Genomic DNA, 24,693 nt, shown 5'->3' on the forward strand with positions numbered 1-24,693 from the left:
CCAGAATGCACAGCAGGTCCCTTTTACTTTCAGTTCTTTTTGAAGGCGTAGCACGCCAGACCTGTAGCATTCCTTATATTAACATTCATCTCTCCACCGGGGAGGAGGGCGGGCGCTTATGACTATAACAGAGATACCCCTACTACAGAACTGGAGTTACAGAAAAGAAACTACTCCTTCTGCAGTAGGGGATCTCTGTGTATAGTCATAATCTAGTGAATAGAATGGCAAGCCCATCCCCACACAAAAACGGCGGTGGAGAAGAGTACAAAATAATACCACTACGGTGCGAACAAATTTCGCAGCAAAGCCTGCCCAACCTGAGCATCTGCCCTGGCATCCGCGTCCAGACAGTAATGCGCAGCAAAGGTATGGACTGACTTCCAAGTGGCCGCCTTGCAGATTTCTGCAATCGGAACATTACGCAGCAAAGCAGTCGTGGCAGCTTTGCCCCTGGTGGAATGAGCCTTAGGTTTACCCCCTAAGGTCTTATTAGCCTTTTGGTAACACAACTGTATACAGGACACAATCCACCGAGAGATGGACTGTTTGGAGGTAGCAAGACCGGTCCTGACTGATCCATAATTGATAAACAATTGGTCTGACCTACGAATATCTTTGGTCTTATCAAGATAAAACTTCAACACTCTCCTAACGTCCAGGGAATGCAGAGACCTTTCCGCTGGAGAAGAAGGATTCTGAAAAAACGTAGGTAAAGTTATGGTCTGGTTAACATGAAAATCAGATATAACCTTAGGAAGAAATTTAGGGTGAGTACGCATAACAACCTTAGCAGCATGAAATACAGTATAAGGTTCTCGGCAACACAACGCCTGAAGTTCACTCACCCTGCGGGCCGATGTAATGGCCACTAGGAACGCCGCCTTCCAGGACAGGTGCTGCAACGAAGCCTTGTGAATAGGTTCAAAAGGCTCCTTCATCAATCTGGACAGCACCACATTCAATTCCCAGGAAGGCGAGGGAAGTCTGACCGGAGGGAACACCTTCTTCAAGCCTTCCAAAAAATCCTTGACCACAGGGATCTGAAAGAAGGAAGTCTGTGAAGGGCATTTCCTGTAAGCAGTCAAAGCAGCGAGATGAACCTTAATGGAGTGGAAATTAAGGCCAGACTGCGCCAAATGTAAAAGATATGGAAGGATGACATCTTCCTTACAGGTTGTCGGGTCAAAGTTCTTGGATTTGCACCAGATGCAGAATCTCTTCCACTTGTAAGCATAGGAAGTCCTAGTGGAAGGACGTTTAGCCTCCTTCAGTATGCCCATACAATCTTCCGGTAGATTAAAATGGCCATATTGCACTATCTCGGGAGCCATGCCGCCAAACTCAAAGACGAGAGGTTGGGATGCACCATCGGCCCCCGAACTTCGCGAGAAGGTCCGGCCTGCATGGCAGCCGCATGTGAGGAAGGAGAGACCGGTGAAGCAGGTCCGTGAACCACCACTGCCTGGGCCATTCTGGGGCAATCAGGATCATCCGCGCCCCGGACTTGGACAGTTTGATGAGCACTGCCGGAATCAGGGGAATGGGTGGAAAAGCGTACAGAAAGCTGTTCGACCAGTCGATCCATAGCGCATTCCCCAGCGTCCCCTTCTGGTAGTACCTGGATGCGAAGTCTCGGCATTTGCTGTTTTCGGCGGTGGCGAACAGATCTACGTCTGGAGTCCCCCACCTTGCGAAGACTTCTCCTAGTACCTCGTCGTTTATGACCCATTCGTGGTTCTCCTGAAGCAGCCTGCTCAGCGCGTCCGCCTGAACATTTTGCACCCCCGGCACATGCGTGGCCGTGATCATCAGACCTCGGGCCAGAAGCCAGCGACAGATCGCCTGCGCCTCCTGCGACAGAGTGCGCGATCTCGACCCCCCTTGCTTGTTGAGATAATACATCGTGGTTGTATTGTCCGTCTGTATCAGCAACGAGTTGGTCTGGAAGGATGGATGGAAGGCCTTCAATGCCAAGGAAACGGCTCGGAGTTCCAGGAAATTGATGTGGTACGTTGACTCCAGCAGGGACCACTTTCCTTGTATTTGTAAGTCTCCGAAGTGCGCTCCCCAGCCTTGGAGAGACGCATCCGTCACGATACTCGTCGTGGGAATGTCCTTGTGGAAGGGAACCCCCCTGAGGAGATTTTCCACCGAACACCACCATTTCAGAGACTGAAGAGCATGCAGAGACAGTCGTATCTTGTCGTCCCAAGAACCTGTCCTCTGATCCCACTGATCCTCCAAGCACTCCTGCAGTGGTCTCATGTGCAGCCGTGCGTGAGGTGTGAGGAAGATACAGGAGGCCATCGACCCCAGCAGCGAAGACACCTTCCTCACCGTCGTCGATGGAGCGGTCATGAGGTCCTGAGCCTTCCGAAGGAGCGATAACCGTCTCCCTTCCGAAGGAGACACGCTTGCTGACAGCGTATCTATGGAGGCCCCCCAAGTACTGTATGCACTGGACCGGAGTCGGGACAGATTTGGACATGTTGACGTGTAACCCCAGCTTGTTCAAGAGAACGCACGTCCTCCGGAAGTGCGCCTGTGCTTCCGAAAAAGATGAGGCCTTGATCAACCAGTCGTCCAGGTACGGGTAGACAAACACCTTGTTCCTTCGCAGGTGCGCCGCTACCACTGCCATGCACTTCGAGAAGGTCCTTGGAGCAGACTTCAGCCCGAATGGCAGTACTGTGTATTGATAATGATTGGCGCCGACTTGGAACCGCAGGAACTTCCTGTGTTTCCGTGCAATGGGCACATGGAAGTACGCATCCTGTAGGTCTATGGCACAGAGCCAGTCTCCCTGTTGCAGCTGAGGGTAAACCTGATGCAACGACAGCATGTGAAACTTCTCTCTGCGAATCCATTTGTTTGCTTGCCGCAAATCCAGAATGGGCCTGAACTCGTTCTTGTCCTTCTTGCGAACCAGGAAGAAACGAGAGTACAGACCTCTTCCCCTTTGAGACAGAGGTACGTCTTCCACCGCCTTTTTCCGTAACAGGATGTCTGCCTCCGCCTGGAGCTCTCGCAGTTGATACCGCGAGCTTACCGGCGGAATCGCTGGATGCGGCCTGATGAGACTGTATCCATTGCAAACAATATTCAGCACCCACTTGTCCTGAGTAATTTTTCTCCACTCTGCCGGAAAAAATTGAATGCTTCCCCCCACTGGAGTGGGTAACGGTTGCAGGGGAAGTAAATGCTCAGGGCCGCGACCCGGCCGGGCCCTTGGTAGCAGGAGTGGACTGCTGGCCCCCTCTACCCTTCTGGCATTTCTGGAAGGGTTTACGGAACTGCTGCTGCTGGTGCTGCTGCTGTCCCGAGGCCTGCCCACGCCCTCTGCCCGCAGACCCGAACCGTCTCTGGAAGGGGCGTTTCTTCTTTTCTGGCTTCTCCAACCCGACAGCCGTCAGGGTCTCCGCCTCCATCTTCATGCGGGCCATCTCGTCGTCAGCATGCTGGCCTAACCGGGTTTCCCCCCCGAGAAAGGTAGATTGGCCACTCTCTGCTGAGCCTCCGGCTTGAGCGAGGTAAGGCAAAGCCACGCGTGCTGTCTTTAGTGGACGCCATGACAGTACCCATGCGCCGCCAGCAGGGACACATCCGCTGCCGCACTGATCACCTGGTTTGAGACTAGCATCCCCTCGCGTAAAGTCTCCAGGAAGTCTTCCCTCTTGTCACGAGGCAGCAGCTCCGCATACTGCTGTAGAGACTCCCACAGGGCACGGTCGTAACGCCCCAACAGAGCCCCGGCACTTGCCGCCTTCATGGTGGTGGCAGCCGTACCACAGACCTTCCTGCTCGCCGAATCCAGCCAGCGGCTTTCCTTGTCAGGCGGAACTGTCGATGAAGGGGTGGTAGCATGCTGCTTCCTCGCCGCCGTCACAATGACTGAATCCGGCTTAGGGTCCGTCCTCAAAAAGGTGGGGTCCGAGTCCAGAGCCCGATACTTCTTCATAAGCCGGGAGGGGGCGGTTTTCGTCACTGCCGGAGTGAGGAACAACTCCATAGCGGGCTCCACCAGTCCCGGCACGAGAGGCAGCAGGGGGCAAGACAGGTGCTTCTTGTGCAGCGTCTCGAATATCACGGACGTCGTAGGTGTCGGTACCGTCACCGTGATTCCCAACTTGGCTGCACCTCTCAGCAGCACCTCCTGGAAGGAGACCAGATCGTCAATCGGCGACACCCTCGTCCCGGGTGAGTCCGACAGCGTCGGTGAGAAGTCCCTGGCCGATGATCGAGTTCGCGACCTGGATCTTCGCCTCCTGTGGCGCCGTCTCGATGTTGACGACGAACGCCCACGGCTCCGCGATCTCCCTCTCCGTCCGGAGCGGGAGCACGATCTTCTTGGCTTCGGTCTGTCCACCGGCCTCGCCGGGCCCGGCGCCGTTGCTTACCCTGGCCACGCGGGTTAGGCGTTCCCTGCGGCGGCGGCGGATACCTGGGCAATGAGACCGATCGCGTCGGAACCGGTGGTGGGCCCGAAGGCCTGCGAGGCGGAATAGCAGGAGGAGGAGGAGTAGTAGGTGGAGGAGGAGGAGGAGGAGGAGGAGGAGGAGGAGGAGTTGGCGGTGGCGTCAGTGGCGGTGGAGGCGGCGGCGTATATACCACTGAGTACCCCGAGTCCGGGGACTCCGTCGAGGGACTCCTGGCGTCCGTGCGCCCCTTGCGCCTCCTCGACGTCGATCGCCTCCTCGACATCGATCGCCTCCTCGACGTCGATCGCCTCCTCGACGTCGATTGCCTCCTCGACGTCGATCGCTTCCGTGACGTCGATCGACTCCTCGACGTCAAAGCTTTATCAAGCCATCTCCCAACATAGTGATGTGTAGCAAGGAAATCCATGTGTGTCTGCCAACAGCACATCCGCACTGCTTTCCATGTAGGGTGTCCTATACATGGAGGTAGGAACTGTTGTCTGGCGTCTAAAGATGTTTTAAGTGGTTATGGACAGCCCACATGGGATAATCTGGTAAAAGTTCTTCTTTGCTCTTCTGTAGTCTTCTGATTTACTTTCACTTTTTGATACCACTGTTTTGCAGGAAAACAGAAATTGACAGTACTCTTAGCTTCTTTATGAAGCAACCTTTGATCTGGGTAAAAAACTGGGTGATTAATACTGGAAAGGTATTACACGCTGGTCACCACACTGTTACCGGAGGATTCAAAATGTTGTAGATCCACCCAAAAAACAAACCCACAAAAAAAGCACCTGTGGTTCCCCATTAACACAGAAAAACCTTTCCGCAACACTACTGTATTTTGGGGGCAGGGACACTCCTCTTTTGGGAAAATCCCCATGGGTGAAGAAGTATGCAGAGCTAATCTGGCGATTCTTATTAATGCCTTAACAGGTCCTTTAATTCAGCCAAATACAGGGTGCTACAGTAGACCTCTGGAACTGATCCTTGAAAGAAGTGTTGGTAAGCTTGTTTTCTAGATTTAGACAAAACATGCACCCACAATTGTACAGAGGGCTGCATCCATGATGTGTAGTACATGTGAACATACTGGGAGCTGCAGCAAATGGATACAATGGCCCCTACATGCTTGAGGCAGCGGACTGATTCTTCGTTACAGTATTTCAAGTTGGCAGTGGTTGGATGTATAATCTGATGCAGAACCATTCATGTTGGGAACATTGATCAAAACACCTTGGCAACTTAGGCCCAGGATAGGCCTCTGTTGAGCTGCAGCCTTCACTAGGGCTCAGCAGACATTATCATCATTAGTCGGCAAGCCAATTAGGTGTTTCTCCTATTCTATTCTTCTGCCAATACGATGCATCAAATATTTCTTTCATTGATAATATTGTCCCCCTGACCATGCTCATCTGACACGAAAATAAATGTAACAGCGGGAACATGTTTATAGATCATAACCACAACAGAAGAGACAATAGTCCCTCACAGACCCAATTAACATTGTATTCTAAACTGTAGTCACGTGGGGCAAGATCAACAAAAGCAATGCCTGCTGGCTCTACTGTCTTGATTAAATCAATCTGAGCCCCTGGATTCGCGGATACAGGAGCTGGTGTTGATGAACATTATGACACAGCAGACTCACGGGGCTTGTAGATCATCAGCGAGGGCTGACATGCATGGTAACGGAGAAGCATCGATGATACTACCAAGAACTGATACACAAATACCTTCATACACAATATCACAAAAGCGCTCTGATGCAATTGTCCGAAGCTTGATGGCATCACATAAAAACAAACATCAATAAAGCTAACAGTTTGCATAGTGAAGTGGTTGCACCCATCCATCTTTAGCAGTAGCCACAGTCGGGTAGAGCCTGCGCAGCGGCAGTGAAGCATTTCTTCACAGCTACACAAGTATTGGAACAGAAATAGTGACACGCTCCTTTACAGACAGAGGACAGGCACAAAACAAGCAGAAACAGTGCAAGCTTACTGAATTACGGGTTTCTCCTGATATGCGCATTGATGGTTGGGTCTTATATAAGATGCTACTGTATGTAACAGTGATTTATTGGTATGTTGGTTGGAAAAACTCAATAAAATACTTTATAAAAAAAAAAAGCTTACTGAATTACGCTTCCTAGCTCCACTACAAGGGGCGGCTGTAAACCACCCAAAACGGAGCTAGCAACCAATGTATTCTCACAGACGAATTCCCAGGATGGTCTATGAGTGCTCAAGGGGCACTGAGCCCATTCTAGTGCCACTTTGATAGGCTTCATTTAGCCAATAGTGACTGTCCATATCAGAGATGAGCAACAGTGGTACGCGTGGCTGCAAGAGTAGTGCTAAAGAGTGTGGCTTATCCTACAAGAAACAAGGCTTCTGCTGTAACGGGGAAGCCTTAATGTGTAGAAAACAGACTACACCGGTGTACACAGCTCTTTGTAAGTGTCAAAATGGAAACACTTTCGTACCTCAAGGGCTTGAAAAGCTTCCTCTAAATGTATGCCTCATGGGGGAGATGCACTCTGATGGCGAAAGTGGTTGTCTTTTTCCACACTGAGTGCTGCCCTCACCTTTTAGGTTTTAGAGCCGGACCACGAGGCTCCATTTACTGCAGGTCAGCAGCTGAGGAGGGTAAGAGGGGCAGCATTTGTGCTCTTTTTGGTGGTGCTCCAGAGGCGGATGACCTGACACTGAAGCAGCATCAAAGGCAGGGCAGGTACGTCTTCTGGGACCTAGCGTTGCGCAGGATGGCGATGAGTGGCAATGCATGGAGTCTGAGCCCGGAGCCAACTGGTCTTAGGGATGCACCCATACGGTTCCAGAAGGGAGCCTAGCTGCCAGCATTGGCTTACTCAGGGCTGGGGCATGATCAAGAGCCAAGCCCGGAACCAATTGGTCTTAGGGATGCACCCATACGGTTCCAGATGGGAGCCTAGCTGCCAACATTGGCTTACTCCAGGCTGGGGCATGATCGAGAGCCAAGCCCGGAACCAACTGGTCTTAGGGATGCACCCATACGGTTCCAGAAGGGAGCCTAGCTGCCAGCATTGGCTTACTCCAGGCTGGGGCATGATCGAGAGCCAAGCCCGGAACCAACTGGTCTTAGGGATGCACCCATACGGTTCCAGAAGGGAGCCTAGCTGCCAGCATTGGCTTACTCAGGGCTGGGGCATGATCAAGAGCCAAGCTCGGAACCAATTGGTCTTAGGGATGCACCCATACGGTTCCAGAAGGGAGCCTAGCTGCCAGCATTGGCTTACTCCGGGCTGGGGCATGATCGAGAGCCAAGGCCGGAACCAACTGGTCTTAGGGATGCACCCATACGGTTCCAGAAGGGAGCCTAGCTGCCAGCATTGGCTTACTCCGGGCTGGGGCATGATCAAGAGCCAAGCCAGTCTGTTCGGTTGGGGCGGGATGAGCAGTGGAGAACTCCCATTAGAGATCAGCTGGAGCTAACAGACTCAACTGAGGTTGAGCTGCAGTTTGCAGGCACTGAGTGGCGCAGACTAAAGACATCATGACAGAAAGTGAAATTAGAATAGAGAAGAAAACAATGTCAGCCAGCAGCTCGAAAGGAGAGGAACGAAGATGATTTGGGCTCTGCAACAAATTCAGGGAAACTTTAAAGTAGTAATGCTGCAGTGGGCAAAATACTACAGAAACTAGACTTGGAGGAAAAGCAACAGTGACTGAGGAGTCCCGTCTGGGTCATATTGAAACAAACAATGACCAGAATGGAGACTACGATAAAGAAGTGGGGATCCACAGTTCAACAGGCAGCGGGTAGAAGGGAGCGTGTGGTGACTGAGTTGCAAATTCAAGCAGACTACTACTGCTGGACAGCAGAGTGTAGGCTCTGGATAACCCTAGACTAGTGGTCCAGATACAAAGGCTGGTGCTGAGCTTGCCTGATATCCCTCAAGACCAAAGACTGTTGAAGCAACACAGCGGCTCTTCCTGCATCACCTCATCCTGCCAGCCACAAAGGAAGATGCTTTGTAAAGAAGGTGTTTAGATTAAGCTAAAGAACTCTGGATCGCAAGGACACTAATGGGGGTGGGACAAATATTATAAACCTTGCTGATCAGGAGCTCAAGGACCCTATCTTAAAGAAGATGGCATGTTTATAGGACGCTCTACATACTGGAGATACAGATAGCTCTTCTTTTCTGACCTAAGTATAGGGCCACAAGGAAAGAGCAAAACACTCTAAATCGAATCAGAAACGTCTTCTACATTTGGGGTCACTGCTCATTTAAAGTTGTTCTTGGCAGGCACTACCCCAATCTTTATCCACACGGAGTCAGCATGCACATTCCTAGACGCAGACAAGTACAGCGGAACTTTGTCCCAGCTGACGCTGCTGCTGGTTCCAGGACATGATGCATCGCAACGGAAAGCAACATCGCCTCATCCTCCAATGGGCTTTGAAGCCAAATGGGGAGAATAATAGGGTACTTCATGGACTACATCTTGAAGGGAGTTGAAAAACACAAGTGTTCTCCCTCCTCACTGCTTCCAGTTGTCGCCTTCTCTCCTCTCTTTCCTAATTCCATTTTTGCCCTCTCTCCCCTACCTCTTTTTTCCTCCCTTATTTCCATGCTTCCGTTTCACTCACCTCCATATTTTCCTAATGGAGGGTTTGATATTGCCGTACTGTTGGTTATGGCGTGAGTAACTTTAAAGGATCGTGTTTTGTGCTGTGAGTGGCGACAGCTACTTTCTTTAATTCGGAACACATTTGCAATGTCACTCACTTTTAATTTTTGCCTACCATACAAGAGAGTTTCAGCTGTATGGTTGCTAAAGGCCCTTGCGGGTTATACCAAGAACTTATAGTTGGCTTAGAGCCTGCCCAATTCTTCCATCATTTGGCTTTATTGTCACTCATTTGCTAGCTTCATATTCAATGGGTTTCCTGACTCTTATGTTTGTCCCCCTACCTACACCCCCAACGCAGCCTCTTTGCCACCCTTTTGATTGGCTCACTTGGATCCTTCCACTGCTCACTTTTAGAGAACGTAAAAAAAAATATTAGGCACTCAATGAGAGTTTGTGTGTTTTCCAGCTCTCCCCCCTACCTAATACCCGTCTGTGTGACATGTTTCTCTCTAGCTTGTGTGCTTTGCTTCCCCACCAGCCCCCCACGCTCAGTCTTGCTCACTCCGTGTTATTTTTCCCCTCCTATTTGTACTCTCCGCTCCGTGCCCACCTCTCAATGCATTGCCCTCCCCTCCTTTTTTATTTCCAAATGCATTTTATTTTTATTTACTGCGCCAAGTAGCTTTTGCCTTTTTGCTTCAGCAAATTAAAATAAAATGAATAAAATTGAGTCCTCATCATTCAGTGCATATACGTATTGATGATGATGCAGGTGTCAGTAATGCATGATGCGTACACGCTGTACATGCATTGCATCACAACACTTTTTTTTTGTTTGTTTTTGCTGATGCGGGGTGGCAGAGTGGGCTAAAGAACGGTGGTGGATTAAACTCAGATCAGTTGACTGGGGGTGAGTGCTTGCAATGTTCAACACTCCGTCCATCATTTCCTTTGGTTTTCGCTTTGTTTGCCATAAGTTAGCAGGGTATGCTCAGACTTGAGTCCCTTGCTCACTTTGCCACTGGATTCAAGCAAGCCTGGCTGAAGACGGCTGAAATGCCAGAAACCGGTCCTAGGAAGCTTGTTTCCGGTCCAGGGAAGACATGGCTTGGCAGTTCGGGCTGGACTGTTCCCATGAGGCACAGGGTCAGACTGATTTGCATATGGCCATGTCGGAACTGGGGTGGCAGAGTGGGCTAAAGAACGGTGGTGGATTAAACCCAGATCAGTTGACTGGGGGTGAGTGCTTGCAATGTTCAACACTCCGTCCATCATTTCCTATGGTTTTCGCGATGCTGCATGACAGCATCGGCAAAAAGTATTGTAAAAGTCAGTAGGCTCCAAAGTTGTCACTTGTTGGCTTTCCCAATGCTTGCTCTCAGTTCTTTTCACCCTGAAATTTTTAAATAACAAAAATGTAAGCCTACCTATGCAACCCACAGTCAATTTTATTTTATAAGCAACCAAGAGGTTTCTCTGAAGAGGCAAGAGGCCACAGTGTAAGTATTAAATAGGCAGGGCAGCAGTCTGACTGAATAAATGAAGTGGAAATATAGGTTATGTGGCAAGGTTCCCAGCCTGCAATACCAACGTGATTAATCCATGACTTGTTGGGACAGCAGGAAGATCAGGCAAGAAGCACTCTCTCTAGAGTTCCCCATGGATGTGGACGTACCCAGAGAAACTGCAAACTACCTCTCAATGCTCATGGAAAAGGTGTCTTAGAAGAGACATTGGTAGACAACAGTTCACCTCTATGAATGCCAGGAAAAACGAATTTACTAATTTAATGCCAACCCGTCAATATTTCGGTAAAGTTTGTTGGGTGTCTGTGGAGGGCAGTCACTAATTCATTGTTAGTTAGAGGGGGAGGGGGGGGGGGGGGGAAAGAGGAGATACGCAACCGGTGTGAGCATCAACACATATTTTATATGTTAACAATCAGAGTGGCCAATGCTGTAAAATGCGATAGGCTTAACCAAAATGGACACCAGTTACGTGGATTTATATATCTCAGCGGCAATCAGTTTAAGACTTCAAGGCAAAGTTCGAAACAATCATCTAGAAATAAAAGGCTTCCAACACAGCCAATGTCGCACACAGCCCAAAACCAAATAAATATTATGCAATGTCATGATCTTAACCGTCAGCTTTAGGATGCCAGCGCCACACTAACCAGTAAGATTAAATTAACCTTCTCATTGATCAACAAGGATGACAAGTTAAGAGTCCACACCTTGCAAACTTCAGAGCTGCTCTCTGGCATATTTTCTTTACTTGATTCAATCATTTTGTGAATACAGATGTCTATGAACTTGGAGGCGACTTCTGATGCAATAAATCAAACTATCCGGCCAGATCAATGCCATGCTCAGCAATTATCCACTCAACTAGATCAACTACACCCTTATATCTATAGGATTTACAATGATCTACAGTGGCGAAAGGTTTCATGTTAGTGCAATTTAAAATGTGGAAATAAAAAAAATGTCCTAAGACACACTGAGAACTCCTTCAAGCCAAATATCTCCTTATTGGCTTGTAGCAAGGAACAACAAACCTATCTGAGTTCAGAGGATGGCATATGTCCTTATTTGCTGATACGTTCTGTGTTTTCATAGAGAGGGTAATGAGACAACTGAGTAACCAAGGATAAATATGGACCGTGAGTAAAGTGCAAGTGAGCAATGGAGGCAGTGCTCGAAGGGTATGGCGCTCTTACATGACCTCAAATTCTATTTGCATCATTCAGTTTGGACAGTTTAATCTTTTTCTGAGGTTGCAATTTGAGTAAATTAAATGTCAGAAGAGAGATATATGTCCTCTCCCACTAAGAACTAGATACCAGAGCAGCATTTTGAACCAACTGGGCATTCTTTTCAAGTGTTTTACAACTACTATGGTCGAGGTACAGTGCATATCACAAATGAGTGACAGCAGGAAATAGCATTCCAACTGACAAACTGCACACATGCATCATCCAACTAAAAGGCTTTCTACAGATCAGTTCTGGAGTTTGAGTGGCTGTGCTTTCTGAACTTCTCAGAGGAACAGAGGGCTTGTCCTTAGTGTGGTTCTCTTTTAAAACATCCGACAAGCATGTTCCCAATAGCAATTGTTACACTACCAACCAACACTGTAACCCATCTGTAAACATAGGATTAGAAAGGACTTACACAGAGTATTGTATGGAAATGACACGGAGTACGGTATCCAGTTCCGGAGGTTGCATCTCTGGCAAGATCATGACAAACTGGAGATTTGCTATTACAAATGGGTAGTCAGGGTTAAATCTAGGGTTTTACAAAAGGAGGCTTGACAATTTTGTACGTACGCAGTGGTCAAAAAGGGGCTCGGCATATACAGAGTTATTCAAATTCATAAATGTATGTATACATTATTTTTAGAACTTAAAGCTAAAAAAAAAGGCAGTGGGGCACTGTACACGGTCAAAGGCAGGTGAGGAGCCGGAGTGGAAGCTGGGTTGTGGAGGTTAATGTGTTGTGGTGTAGTGTTCTTTAAAGAGGTAAATCTTAAACTGTTTTCTAAATTGGAGCAGCGTTGGGGAGGTCTTGATGCATATAAAGATGTTGTTCCAGACCCTGGGTGCAAAAATAGAAAAGGCCTATTGTCTTTTTTACGTTTCTTAATCTGCAGTCTAATGGTGTCTTGGCTGCGGGTGGGCCTAGTTCCACCAGAGATGGGGAATTTATCTTCAAGATAAGCGGGGGTGCTAGTTGTTATGACTTTGGAAATGTTGCAGCTGGTTTTGAAGATGGTGCGGGTTAGCAAAGGTACCCAATGGGTTTCTATCAGGATGAGGGTGATGTGATCATATTTCTTCAGGTCCTGGGTAAGACATGCTGCAGTATGTAAGTTGTCCGTAAGAGGTGCCCGTGTGGAGTCTAGCAGGCCATGGAGTAAGGCATTCCTACTACCCAGAGGCGAGAGTAAGTACAAGGACTTGAACAGGAGATCTGAAGTAGCTTTCTGGGTGGAATGGTTTGCTTTTCTTAAAAAAAGAGAACCTGGAAACAGTTCATCATCATTTTTTTGGTAAGGAGTTCCTTGAAGGAGAGATTAGAGTCCAAGGTGAAGCCAAGTGATTTAGCATTTGGTAAGAGTTGGGATTCAAAGCCGTAAAGGTTCATGTAATTGAGACAAGTTTGCACTGTATCTGGTTTATTTTTCTTGGCAAATAATAGGAATTCTGTCTTGGTTGGGTTGACCTTGGGGTAGACGCTGGACATCTAAGTCAGGATGACATGTAAGCATTGTTTGAAGCGTTGGATGTCTGAAGCAGAGGAACTGTTAAGTAGAGTTATGGATCATCAGCCTATATGTTAATCTTGGTGCGGTTATCTGTGAGTAGAGCATCAATGGGCCCCACCTAAAGTTTGAAGCTGACAGGAGACCGTTTGGAACGCTGTGAGACCACACATGTGATGGGGATCTTTTAAGGCCTGGAGGTGGCCCTGGGAACAAACTGGTGTTGGTTGGAAGGTAGTAGGAGAACCTGAGAAGGACATTGCCATTCGTGACTCAAGAGTGTGTATGAGGGTGGGGTGGTCAACTGTCGAAGGCAGCTGAGAGATCCAGCACAATAAGAAGGCAGAATATATGAATTGTAAATAAAAAATATTTTCGGCTCTAGAACTTCGACTAGAGGTCATAATAGAAGACTGAAGAAATAGGAAAATTGGAATGACATTAGATAGCAACGTTCAAGCTGAAGAAAGTGCACGCTGAGCCGTGCTCGAGAACAAAACAGGAAAATAATCCGTACAGAAACAGGGCAAGAGAAAGAAAATGGGAAGCCAGAGACCATGCATTGACAGCAGGTGGAAAAAAGGGAATTCTTGACATGCTTATTAATCCTTCCTGCTGTGATGAAACAGGTCAGCTGCTCTGAACCTGATAAATACTCTGCTTCTAACACATTAAATGCATAGCGGCATAATTAATGGGTAAATTAACGCACCGAGACAAATACAATAGGTGGTTTGTAAATTAACATTACTACATACACAGCTACTGTGTTATGCTCTTATTTAATGTCCACTCGGTCAAAACCATTAAAACAAGCATTAAAAATGCAATAGGTCTCGCCTTTTATTAAGTTAAAGCCATTTGCTTTGTAATGGTATTGTATAGCAAAGCAAATGGCTTTAACTTTATGGAAGGCGAGACCTATTGCATTTTCAATGCTTGTTTTTAACACCAATTGTGAAATTTACATCAATGTGTCATGCATGTGGCTCTGAAAGTCTAACTTCAAAAGTTCCACTAAATTGCTCCCGCACACCCCCCTTTAAAAAAAAACAAAAAAACAGGCTATTACCCCCAGACACTGGCGATCTGAAGCTCGGTGTGGATGTTGGCGCTAGTTATTGAGGATGACCTGGTGAGAATGGCAGAGACGCGGGACATGCTAGATGAAGGGAAACACCTGAATGGGCGCACAGACTGGTCTGATGAAGACCTCATTAGTGGCGGTGAGGACCGCTTACTTGTAGTGAGCAAGAAGCACAAGAGGGTGGTTACATTAGTGAGATGCAACTGTCGGCGGCGATGAACCTGATTAGGCAAACCCATGAGACAAGTGCATTGCCGGTGACGAGGAATCGCTTCAGAGAGCACAAAATGTCAAGCAGCCCTGTTGGCGGTAAGCAAGAGGACATGGCAATGTTAGGAGAGTGAGGAGACAAGCCAGATGGCATTGGCAGTGAGGACCTCACTTCTGGGGTTGTATACATGCCAGAATTTGAACTTACGGCCACTGCATCAGGTATGTGTATATATGTCACCGGTTTTGAGTGGTAGGGCTATCGTCGCCTTTTATCCTCAGAAGGTTGACAAGGAGCACCATTTAGTCAGATAATAGCACCTGTTATTGACAGCGGTACGAAGCGGCAAAACTGGTAGCAAGTGATATATAAAATCAAATTGTTAAAGGGCTGTGTGTTTGAGGGAGAGTGAAGGGAGGCTGTAGGGGTCTTTTTTCTCACACAGTCCTGCTGGCGTGCAGACAGCTGCTAAACCTAATGCAGAGTTTTCAAATGGCCTCATAGGCGATGTAATAATGTCAGTGCTGGGTTTGTGTGCTGCATTACTTTGTAGCCTGCCACTTAGGATTTAGGTGCCCCATTAAACCAGTCGGGCCATAATGCTGTGATGTGATCTGAGGCCTGGTTCAGCTGCAGCAGTGGGGGGCTCTGCACCCAGTTCATGTTCTGAGCAGTAGTGACCCCCAACTCCATGGACATTCTGGCAGGTGGCAGAGTGAGGTGAGGGGGAGGCTCAGTTAGTTTCAGATCAGAGACCTTACCCCTCACAGCTGGGTTCATCTCACATCCGAGAGTGAGAGAGAACAAGAGAGAGAGACTGGTTGATTGGCTGTGCGGGTGCGTCCCCGCGCTTAAAGGTCGGTATGGTTACGGCTGTGGTGGACGCTTTCCTCGTCTGTTGTCACTGCAGTCATAGGGCGAGGGGGATGTTTAGGAGGGATTTGTAATCAATCCCTTGTCAGACCACACACGCGAGGAGAGTCCTGGCCCTGCAGGCCTGTCAGCAGTTTACACTGGGACGGAGGGGGCTGGAGTGTCGATCTAAGGTTTCCCCTTACTCTTTAAACACCGCCCCCTCCTTCTGGTAGCTGCTGCTGGTCAGGAGCTCATTACAAGGCTGCCTCTCATTTATTTAGTATGAACTAACACGTGCGCGTGTGATAGCTATTGGCGCGGCTGTGAAAGTGAAAGTGATGCGCTAATTAAAAGCACGCCGCGATAGCTATTGGCGTGGCCATGAAAGTGAAAGCGATATGCTAATTAAAAGCAAGCCGCCATGCGCGTGCTTGTGAAAGCTATTGACACAACGCAAAACAAGATGGCGGACTGTACGTACGCCTGCATGTTTTGCTTTGTGTCAATGGCGAGAGCAGCCATGTTTGTCCATCTGTACGCGTGCATGTCCAGCTTTGGCTGAATTGATCGCAAAAGGTCTTCGCATGGCGAGAACAGCACATGCGCGCTGCTAACGCCAGGCGAGACCTAAATACATATCAAAGTCTATCAGTTATACCTCCATACGGAGGCTGATATTCAAATATATTTCCAACTAGATGACAACAACAAAACCCTTCCTCAGGTGCTGACTGCCTCAACCTCATAACTACTGGCTTTGCTTTAATGGCTCCAAAGCAGAGATTCTACTTCTATAGCATATATTTATTTCAGCTTGGCAAGCACTTTAGCACCATCTCTTTCCATAGCTTGGCATCCATCGTTTGGTTAGCCTCATCCACCGTATCCAAGGCCAGAAACCTGTGCGCCACTTTCAACAATGGCTTCTCCTTATCCTCTCAAGTCTTGGACACCTCTTTGGATAACTGCACACAGTGCAAAACACTATTGGTTTATCGGTTTTGTCCAAACAAATATATCCACTGTCCAGCAAATCTTGCAAAGTAAATCGCAACTAGATGAGATCCTCTCCTACTGAAGCTTTTGAAACAGACTTATAAACATAAAATAAAGTATAACACACTGGAGGTCCAATTGCATAGTGTGTATCCAAATGTGTTCGCGTGCCTTCATCTAGAGGTGCATGACTGAGGACTGTGGGTGCAAAAGCAGAGGAGCTCGCTCACTCCGCCACAAGCCCGCAACAACACCCTGTTCTCCTTGCTCAGTAGCATCCATCCCCTCCCAATGAAGGTGGCCACATCCTGTTCCTAGACCTGGATCCCATCCACCTCGATCACTGACTCCTGCATTCCTTTCAAATTTGGTAACCAAGAAACAACAAGCGAAAGAAAGTCACTCCGCCCTGCCAACGCAGTCAGAGGAGGTCTGTGGTAATGAATAGATGTCAGAAGAGCAGCGGCCCAAGTGATGCATTAAGTACTAACTGTCAGAGGCAGAACAGGGGCAGCTACCTACATTTTACCAGGAGCCACAGATTAAACAAACATTCCCCCGGGCAGGCCGCCTCTCCGCTTCACGTCAGAGCTCCGCTTTCAAGGGCAACAACAGCCCAGCAGGTGTAACTGTCTGCCTCAGAGATCAGTTTCACACAAGCATGTTCTCCTACTGCTGTACAAGGTGAAGTTCTTCTGAAAAGCTACTGCAGTCTTGCTAACCAGTCAAGCAGTAGGGTTTGCGGAAAGTTCAATTATAATTACAGGAACCAAACTGGCCACACCATGTAGCTCAAAAATTGAAACATCAGTATGGAACTGCACTTTTATGCCTAACATTGGTTTCTATTTAGTCACTGGTAATCTTCACCCCTTCCTACTTACCAATATTCGTGCACTTTTGCACACTGTCAGACATTATGTATGAACAAGTGAATATAGCAATTAGTTTGTTTAAAAAAAAAAATATATATATATATATATATATAATTAAATATATGCAGAAATGCCACCCCTCCGGTAGAAAATCACGAACCTCTCCAGTTGCAATAACAAGGTGTTGATTTAATACGGCAGAAAAAATATTATGTGTTTCAACCACACACGAGGGTCTTGGTCACATGTATATATATATTTATTTGCAGGGCCTGAAATATTTCGTAGAAAGGTGCAGCCAAGGAATGATAGGTGTGCCAAATACCAGGGCTGGCCTGTAGTGGTGCCCAAAAACCTTAAAATATGGTAGGGTGCGATGCCCAGAAAAATCTCACCATATAAGTTGAACTTGCTGGCACACAGGCTCTCGCTGCGCCCTCACTTCATCCTGGTGCTCTCCTCGGTGGTGACTCCGGCTGGAAAGGGAAGGACTCCCTCCCTAGTGCACTGTGAATCCAACCTGCAGCTCCAGGATTGGTTGGAGCAGGCTAACCCAGCGCTCATCTTGAGGCTGGGGCCTGTTGCTGCAATCTCTTGGCTGTTTCTCAGCCCTGAGATTGCTAGCTCTGAAGTGCGCATGTGAGATTGACCAGCTCTAGATAGCTGGCCAATTTGACATGGTAACTGGCAGAGACTGAAGTAATTGTGCAACTGCACGAATAAGCCCAGCTTCAGCGCTGTAACAGCACGAGCCAACAAAATAATATTTTAAAGAATGGTATTTATTACCATTTTAATACCGTGTGCACCTGCTGTGCTCGCAGCAGGCGGAGCAACGCTCCTCCACCATAACAGAGGTGCAACAACTGCTGCCCAGTCTTGAGAAGTCTCATGCCTCTTTCTTCCCCCACCCTTCACTTCCTGCTTTTTCATCTATTTTTTTTAGGTTGCTTTTCATCTCTTGCTCCCTTTGTCACTGTATTCCTATCTTCCTCTTTTCTTCTGACATTTCTTAAATTTTTATTGTGCTCTGGGTCAGAGTCTGATGGCGAAAACTCAGTACCGGTCTTCAAAAATGAGTGCTGGTGCCCATCACCTGCAACCACTGAGTGCACGAGGCATAATTAATCCGAGGGCGCATAAACAACTTAAGAAAATCTCGACATTCCAAACCTAGCCAATCTTTAGTGGGCAAGCATCGCATAGGCGTTGCATTCTGTTGTATGAGGTTCACTCTATAGGGGACTTTCATCGTCGTAAAAATGGCCCGATTCACAGAAGCTTCTTCGATAATTCTGAAATGTACATATTGAAGATTAACACACAGGAAGTGTGCGCATTTCTGAATTGTTAGGGATTTAAAGTAACTAAGTAAGAGAACACAAGGTGGGCTTTATAAATCATAGATTTCATGTACACTCCTATTCGTCTTGTATACTCAAGAGAATTTCCCACTAGATGGAAATTCTACTTTGATTACATATGGTGAAAATATTCATTGGTAAAAATAAATTGTTTTTGCAATTTATTTTCGCCACTTGGGCCCTATTATACAGAGGGCGCACTTTCCCAGTTTGTGCCTGGCGCAAACAGGGACAGTGCACCCTATTACATTGAATGTGCGGCCCCCAAGGCAGCCCGAACTTGCGCTGTCTCCAGGGCAGCGCATTCAAGTGAAAAACAGAGTGGATTTTATAGCAGCCGCTCCATGCTTCACAGTGCAGGCAGCATACTGCAGGCGGATCCCCTTGCAGGCGGGTGCGGTGAGTGACTGCACCCGCCTGCAAGTGAATATCTGGGGGTGTCCATAGGTCTGCCCCCCCCCCAGAGGTCTGCCATCAGGGGGCGCACTAATAGTGTAGCACCTTTTAGTTCGCCTCCCGACAGCTTCTTTGCCTCTGAGCCGGCGTCTATAATACGGCACGGGCGCAGAGGCAAAGAGATCCTCATTGCATGTGAGGGAACACCCTCTGGTGATAGTGCCGGCGCTATTTGTATTATAGAAAGGGTCGCACAAGCGTCTGCCCCCCTTTCTGTAATACCAAAGTGCCCTTGGGGCGCGAAAGCGGGTGCACATTGCCATTGCACCCCCCAGGGCACTTTCCATAATACAGTCCCGGGAATGCAATTTTTGATCTAGAGATACTTTTTCCTTGCATCCGCATGGACTGTGGGGTGTACTTTCCTTGTTCAACACTGTAAAAGCATCGCACCAGTGTTTCGAAAAGGTAAAGTTGCATATATTTCAAAGTTGGAAACGAACTGCGAGAGGTGTGTAAATATTCAAAACTTCTGCATGGTGCGCCCAACTGAAAGGCACATGTTTGACACCTAAAACTACAAGTATGACGGTGAAAATCAACTATAATTTGCAATCGTAAAATTCGTGCATATTATTTTGAACTGATAACACTAATCATAAATGTAGTGTAAAAACACAGCTTCCTTTGATTGATGCACAATTAAACTTCTTTCCTTCCAGTGACAGAGCAAGATTGGCCACCCACCTCCATAAGCAGCAGCTGCCGAACTCTGCTATGAACATGCAAAGGGATGTAAGTTGGATAGAAGCCTGAAGAGGTGCTGAGGAGCCACACGTGTCTGGTGAGGTATGATCACTAGTAGATATGAAGAAATAAAACGCAGTTAAATAATATGGGCAGAGAAAATCACCAAGAAGGAATGCTTTTAGTGAAATAGGCAAGACCCATTAGAGAGGATGAATAACAGGCTGCACTTCAATTAAAAGAGTGTGGTATTTCCTCCTTTGTCTCTTAGGTGAGGTTTGCTGAAAATTACCTTACGTCAAGAGGGAGTGGAATTGTCTCCAGCTTTACAAGATGCTCTGGATATTAGAAATGAGGGCCTTAGATCTCCTGAGAAACGACCACTTGCAAGAACAAAATGCGAAAGGTGAAAGATGCTCTAACAAGTGGCTGGGAGGGACACCTCTCACTTGTTTCTAGAGGCGGCTTCAACCAAGCATGCAGACAATGCACAGCCCCTTGACATTTCCAGTGCCGCCTCTACTCCAAATGCTTGATGCTCCCCTAGGCAGCCGAGGTGGATGCTGTGACGAAGTCACTGGCCATGGTGGGGAAGAGACGGGGCCGAAGTGGTGGTGGTGGGGATGACTGAACATGCCTATACCGGAGCTCACACGATAAATGGAACCAGCTATTTAAAGACCAATATGGCCCAAGTATCCCTGAAGTACTCCTGGAACGCTGTGGAACCTGGCCGAGTTCGATGTAAACCATGCAGGAGGCGACGAAAGACACATTTCAAATCCTTTCATGAAATAAAAGAATGCAATGAACAGAAAAAAAAGATTATTACGTCAGAACATTGTACAAACTAAACAATGATATACCAAGGTGCATACATTATTAACAGTTGATGAGAACAGAAGGGCCTCAGCAGCTAAAAGCAGAGATTTGTACCACAGGGTTGATCCACCCACAGAGGGGGCAGGAAAGAATTTAGAAGGAAAAAAAAAAAAGAGACCGCTAACCTGGGCCGGCCAACCGCCGCCTCTCATTCGTCCTCTTCTTTCTGTTTCCTCCGGCGGCAGGAAGCAACAGAAAGCAGCCGGTCTCCCAGGCTCCCCATAGCCTATTACAGCGTTGCAATGCAGTGTGTGGCGCTCAGATGGGGACTGGGAGGCTTTGCAAAGCAAGCCTGGTGGGGAAGATGCAAAGTGCGCAGGACTGTTCAGCGGGCCAGCCAAGCAGTGATGTGCGCTTAAGGAGTGCAAACCATTCCTCTCCCTGCTCTGGCCAGCCCCAACCAGCCCTGAGAGCCACTGACTTCAATAGGAAAAATAAAATGATAATAACAACACATTATTATCGTTTTACTTTTCGTTTTGAGCAGTGGGGTGACACCCCTCCGCCTTAGTGGAGGAGCCGTCACTGTACAAGAATGCGCTGTAAGTAACATAAGTTGTAGATAGACAGAAGAGTCCAATAAGTTATAGCTTTTATTACAGTGATGTTTTAGGCTATGTGTTACTTTGGGTGCAATGGTTAAAAAAGAACCCAAAAAGCATACTGACTGCTTGTCTATAAGTCAAATATAGCACTATTCGGTGTTCAGGGTGTTTCCTAGACCGTTAGGCCCCGGTGCAGCTGCACCTGCTGCACCATTCAAATTGTGGCCCTAGTGCCTGTAAGGTAACTGCACTTGTGGCTGCTTGTTTAGTAGTGACATACAGCAACAATCAATGTTCAGTGGTTTTCCTGGAGCTTTTGGCCCCTGTGCCACTGCAGCTGCTGCACTATTCACATCATGGCACTCGTGCCTGCAAGGTAACTGCACTCGTGGCTGCTTGTTCAGTAGTACCATACAGCAACAATCAGTGTTCAGTGGGTTTCCTAGAGCTTTTCGCCCCTGTGCACTGCACCTGCTGCACCATTCTAATCATGCCCCTAGTGGTTGCAAGGACAAATGAGGAAATCGTTTATAGCCAGTGATATATGTGTTCCGAAAAAGGCACAGTTGCTGAATGAATATATAATTATTGTGTAGCTAAACAAACACAAAAGCCTTCATAAAAAGTGCCTTTAAGCTTATCCAACTCTCCAAAACGAGTTGCCACAGATGTCATAATTAAAGCATATGCTTTACAAATCAAAGTGACAACCAAACTTTGCTAAATTGTGTAACAATGTGGCTGACTCTTTCCTATGCAAATATTTTATCCTGTGCTTCACTGAATGAGCCATAAACACTGTAAATTGCCCAAGCTCACCATATGTTAGGCTAACGCTGAGACTGAAATGCAGTTTAGAACTTTGTTCCTAAAAAAGCCGGTTTCACAAATTAAATGGACTCACCAAAGAAGAGGAGTTTTGCAGCAAACAAGCAAATGTTTTGTGCAACTGAAGAAAGAGATACCTTTTGAGATGGCTATGTCTAAAATATGGGTTGTCTTCCACCTGCTCTTGTTTCGATGATCAGACAAGTCTGCATCAGTCCGCCATAGAGTACACTTGCACAGAGTGTGTTGGCTACAGGGCAGGGAAGGGATAGACAAGGGGAATCTAGGGGAGACTGAACCCAGAGGAGGCGAACTGCCATTACTGAGATACTGCCCTGCGGCTGCTCCTCCAGAATTTGAAAGAGGGACAGAGGTATGGTCCTCCACTCATAGGTATGGAGCACCTCCAGTGTCATGGCAACTTCAGTACGGCTGCTCCAGTTTGATGTCCTGAAATGCTGGCTCACAAAAGCGGTTATCTGCTTTTTCATGAGCCTTCTGCACTTCAGATGGGATCGATGACGTGATCAATAACTGGGTGTGGGCAGGTATCCTATGCTTTCTCTTAGGCACGATTCTCCGCCCTCTGACTTGGTGGTGCCATTCCTCTCAACTGTTACCCACAGAGTGGGTCCTGGGCTACAACACAGGGTGATGAGTCCGGAACTGGGATTGCGATAAAGACTGCCACAGCACAGTAGAGCTTAACTTCCAAATGCAAGAATAGTTTTTAACAGAGATTAGAGTGGTTCTTGCCCAGGAAAGGAATTACTAAAGCAGTGCAATGGGCATACAGCACAATTCTCCACTCTCTGACTTGGTGGTGCCATTCCTCTCAACTTTACCCACAGAGTGGGTCCTGGGCTACAACGCTGAGTGGATGAGTCAGGAGCTGGGATTGCGATAAAGACTGCCACAGCGCAGTGGAGCTGAACTTCCAAATGCAAGAGTGGTTCTTGCCAGGAAAGGAATTACTCAAGCGGTGCAATGGGCATTCAGCACAGCGACCAGACCGTCACGTATGCCCCTCCTATAATGGAATGATGGTTTACAGTCCCACCCCTGTGTGGAGACCAGGAGCTGGGTCTTACTCAAAAGCATATAGTCTCTCCAGACCAGAAGTGTCTACTCCCCACAGGGTATTTGTTTCTGCCCACTTGCTGCTCCGTTCCTGCACCCGCAGGATCTGCCGGAAACAAGTAGTCTGTCGAGGAGGAAAATGGTCTTCTGATCAGTTAGTTTCATCTTCTCTGGGGTTACTGATGTCACTAGCTTAAGGTTTGTGATGATAATCACATAGATGTGTCTCTGGGAGGGTACCTCGTTACCTCACTGGCAGAAAGGGCGCTCAATGATACTACGCACTCATCGCTTGGCTCTTCTTTACAAAGAAGAAACCCAGTGTCTCCTGTGGCAAATGTGAACAATTCCTCCCCAGGAAAGTCAGGGTCCTCAACCACCATCAGATGTCATGCTGTTCAGCTGCTGCCAACAACTGTGACACGAAACACACTGCTTAAAAGCAGACCACTGTGGCATGAGATAACCAAGCTGAAGAAAGAAGAGCCAGGAGATAAAATTGTAAAGACTGGAAGATCTAAGAGGTCTTGGGTCTACATTAGTGGAAGCAGAAAATTCTGATGTTCAAATCCATATACTTGGTGCGATAAAGAGATCAGACACGAATACACATACGGAAACGTAGGAAGAGTAGGCATGCAGCCTATGAGCACTATACGCGACACCGGCAGTTTAGCAAGCAGCTTCCAGTCCTGCCACTAGTTTTCATGTTACCCTCAAAAGGATGAAAATGGGAACGAGCCGGCACAGAGCGTAATTATGTTACGTACATTTCAAAAGTGTGCTATCATCAAAAATCTGGGCCATTGGCATGGTCAGTTCCAAGGAACACAGCTGCCACCTTAACTACAAATCAAGGTTGCCTTTAATTTTTCCTAAATCACTTATGAGTTTGCATGTAGGGGCAGCATAGGGGTAGGCATTCTAAATTGTTGGGGACATTGCAGAAAAATAATGTAGAAACATATTGTACAATATACTTTTCATCTAATACACGCTGACCTAAATCCTCTTTATGATAGGGCTTCAGTGCTTACAAAAATACAATCAGATTTCTAGCATTAAAATCTCCACTACAAATACCTCAATGTAGAGTTACCGTCTGGTAATAAGAACATTTCCTAAAAATCCCTATGTGGAAGGGAAGCGCACTATTTTTGGACAGAACATTGTTCAGAGATATTACGTGCTTTTAGTTTACTTCTCCCCAGACTCCAATGCAAGTCACTGGACGGCACCCTATTTGTCGCACTAACCTCCCTTTTAAAATGATAAATGTTAGATGGACTGCACAAATCCTAGCACAGCCATCTCAAAGCAGGCACTAGCAGGGAAGAATAAGCAGGTAATGTTTCAGGAAGAGTGGGGAAACTCGCAGAACAACTGAAAGCCACCCACTGAGAAGATCTCGGTTTGGAACCAGCAAGCTGGCCCTAGTAAATGAATCACTGATAAAATCAAAACCTGAAAACCTGGCTTGGCTACAGGACGTCAATGAACGAAGTGTTCCTGGAA

The 24,693-nt window shown here is 47.4% G+C and overlaps 1 protein-coding gene across 1 annotated transcript in view; it reads right to left on the reverse strand.

Moving 5' to 3' along the window:
• Positions 1 to 24,693, reverse strand: part of PINX1 (PIN2 (TERF1) interacting telomerase inhibitor 1) — a 547,240-nt gene that overhangs the window by 119,816 nt on the left and 402,731 nt on the right. The window lies entirely within an intron of this gene.

The sequence above is a fragment of the Triturus cristatus genome, chromosome 6 (assembly GCF_964204655.1).
Source record: "Triturus cristatus chromosome 6, aTriCri1.1, whole genome shotgun sequence".
Taxonomy (NCBI): domain Eukaryota; kingdom Metazoa; phylum Chordata; class Amphibia; order Caudata; family Salamandridae; genus Triturus; species Triturus cristatus.